Source organism: Mya arenaria, chromosome 3 (genome assembly GCF_026914265.1).
Source record: "Mya arenaria isolate MELC-2E11 chromosome 3, ASM2691426v1".
NCBI classification, from domain to species: Eukaryota; Metazoa; Mollusca; class Bivalvia; order Myida; family Myidae; genus Mya; species Mya arenaria.
The window spans coordinates 30,013,236-30,017,135 of NC_069124.1; positions in this window are offsets into that span (position 1 = coordinate 30,013,236).

The following is a 3,900-nucleotide window of genomic DNA, read 5'->3' on the forward strand; positions in this document are numbered from 1 at the left end:
GCACACAACAGTTCTTATAATTCTACAAACACTACGCAGTTGTCGGTTCCCAGCGTACTCTGCACAACAGGAAATGAAATGGTAAGGGCAGGTAACCCAGGCTAGTAAATGACGTGATAATTATCAAAACATGTCACTGCGCTCATACATGTATTTCCTTTTCCAATAAATATAGATTTGAAAATAGGTCTCTAAGCTCTTCTCACATCTGTCAGACATACAATGTACCTTTTATCTTACCATTTTGCAACGCGCGCGGTCAAGTATTCTCATCTTTCTCCCTCTTACATCTATCTGTATGATATTCGTTTCCTCTATAACACGCTCATTTTATCCCATCTCATTTTCCCGCATCTATTCTTCTCCTGTGTTTAACATCAATGTACCCTGCTGTCACGCTCTATTTTATTCCATCTGACACATACACATTTATTATCCTCTAAACCACACCATTATTTTCCTCTGTCATGCTCTATTTAATTTCATCAGGCACGTACGCGCGCACGCGCGCGCGCACGCACGCACGCACGCACGCACACGATCTATTTTCACTCCCCACTAGCATTCACACTCTTCTCCCCTGTAGCACAAACTATTATTCTCTTCTGCAGTACACACTTTTATTACCCTCTGTAGCACACACTATTCTTAACCTCTGTAGCACACACTATTCTCCTTCTCTGTAGCACACACTATTCTTCTCCTCTGTAGCGCACACTATTCTACCCCTCTATAGCACAGACTATATTCTCCTTCTCTGTAGCACACACTATACTTCTTTATATTACACACTATTCTTCCGCTCTGTAGCACACACTATTCTCCTCCTCTATAGCACACACTATTCTCTTCCTCTATAGCACACACTATTCTTCCCCTCTATAGCACACACTATTCTTCCCCTCTGTAGCGCACACTATTATTCCCCTTTGTAACACACACTATTTTTCCCCTATGTAGCACAAACTATTCTTCCCCTTTGTAGCGCACACTTTGCTTCCCCCTTTGTAGCACACACTTCTCTTTCCCTCCGTAACACACACGATTGTTACCCTATGTAACACACACTATTCTAACCATCTGTAGCATACACTATTCTTCTCCTCTGTAGCACACTCTTTTCTTCCCCTTTGTAGCACACAATTCTCTTTCCCTCTGTAGCACACACTTCTCTTCCGCTCTGTAGCGCACACCATTCTTCTCTTCTGTAGCACACACTTCTCTTTCCTTCGGTAGCACACACTTCTCTTTCCCTCTGTAACACTCACTATTCTTCCCCTCTTTAGCGCACACCATTCTTCTCTTCTGTAGCGCACACCATTCTTCTCCTCTGTAGCACACACTTTTCTTCTCCTCTGTAGCGCACACTTCTCTTTCACTCTGTATCACACACTTTCATCTCCTCTGTAGCACACACTTTTCTTCTCCTCTATAGCACACACTTCTCTTTCCCTCTGTAGCACACACTTTTCCCCCCTCTGTAGTAGTAGTAGTAGTAAAAGGGACAGAGCAATCTTAGGTTAGGAGCCAAACCTAGGTTGATATTTTACAAAAATATTATTTCGAGGAAAATAACCCAGCCGCGTATGCTGGTCTTCAAAAGTTGTTTCATGTGATTGCAAAGAAATATCCCGGAATATTTACATACATGACTTACCTATGTAATTTGTACCATTAAAAGGATTCGAATATTGTGCGATATTTTCACACCAACAGTATCACATCTTTAAAATCATTAAAGTTAATAATCAAGCACGTCGTGACGAAGTTTATCAAATGTTGACATGTACTGTTACAAATCTAACTTTAATGGAGGAAATAATATACAATATTACCACTAACACAATATGTTATTAGTATGATCTATGATATAACCATAATATGGTGACATATATTACCAAGATATGAAAATTGTAACAATGTGAACTTTATATGGTATAATTTAAACATTATATTACCAATATATTTAAACTAACAAAGTCATCATTAAAAAAAAATGAATACCAAATAAATCAGCATTCTTTTTTAAAAAAGGTCTCGATATGACAATGCAACCTTTCTAATGGGAAGTCATCAAACATAATTCATTTTATTATGGACACTTTTATGATTTTATCAAACTATGTAGGCCTACATCGTTCTAGCTTCAAACTGCTTTTATCAAACATCAGAATAAGATGTCTGCTCAAACATCAGAATAAGATGTCTGCTCAATTCAACACTATTTTAACAGAACTTCTAAATGCGCACACCAGGATAATAGATCAGCAACGCAAAGTAAGTTTTTTTTTACTATTCTTGCAGTAATCTATTATACTCATATTAAAATACCATGTATTGAAATATCGTTTTCATCCTAGTACTATTTTTAAATTTGCTTAAGTATCTATTGTTACTATTTCAGATTGCAGAACTTGTATTAGAAAACGCTTTAATGAAGCAACAAGTTATTGCACAACATCAAGTGAGTAAATTTTACTGTTATTTATTTACAACTAACTCGTTGATCATAATTTGGTTTACTTTAAGTAATGTCTTTAATAATTCCCAGTCATTTCCTCCTCAAGTCATCTCTGACAGTGAAATAAAACATAATGTACTCGATGGACAAACCTGGATAAATTCAAATTAACATGTACAAACTTGTCTTCCACATAAACTACCAGCAGATATTGAAAATATGTTTTGGTTTATTTTTCCAGCTTCAGGAAATCAAATTCAACATTGACGCAATAGCTAATACACTAAATCAGCAGCAGCAGGAAATCACATCAAAAATTCAAACAATAACCAATAAACTTGATCGGCAACAGGAGGATGAACCACAGGAGAGGTGTGTTTTAAATATTTTTATTAGGAATATACGTTTAAGATATATAACAACTTTTCAAACTTAAAACAGTAAACAAAAACATGAACATGAATGGTAAAACTTTGTATCAAAATACCCTTTTAATACTGTTAGTGGAAGAAAACTAACAAAATGATATAAAATGTACACCATGATACTATGAGGTAAAATGTATATGAGGTAATATATATATGAGGTAATATATATATGAGGTATTAAATATAAAGCCAATACTTATGAAGCAGAATATAGTAAGGTAATCAAAAGTTAGAAAATGATTAATTTACAGCCACAAAAATGAAATAAATGAAATGTGATTCTATTGCAGCATGAAGAAAACGCCAGTCAAGCCTTTTTCGGTATGTACAAAAATGTTATACTGAAAATAGATTTTCAAATTAGTTTAAGTGAAGTTTAGGCATACTGTGATACATCAATGCCTAACCGTTTTAAAAAATTCAAACGGATAATATCTCGATAAAAGATTAAATACAGAGCAATTTAGAACTAACACCATAACTATGCATATGTATTACAACAGAAATAACACAATTACCGAGCAATTTAGAACTAACACCATAACTATGCATATGTATTACAACAGAAATAACACAATTACCGAACAATTTAGAACTAACACCATAACTATGCATATGTATTACAACAGAAATAACACAATAACGATGCATAACAACAGAAATATCACATAACAATATGACTATAAATTGAGATGATTGTTATAAAGTTTATGAAATAAGTTGAATTGACAATTTCCTACTGAGTGATATCCCTTTTCGGGCAGAGAAAATCTGTGACACCGCGTAAGACAACTAACTTGAATTGAGCTTATTATCGGTTTATTTTTGGTAAATAAACATGTTGCGTGTATTAATGTAATATTGTATTTAAGTTTTACGAAATAACTTTTTACATTTAATAAATGTATCAGAAAATTTACTGTCTGTTTCTGTGATTTTCAATTAATCTTAATAAGCAAATCACTTTGCAGTTTTAGCTCTTGTCCTTTTACTTATAGGTTCTTGTTCTTT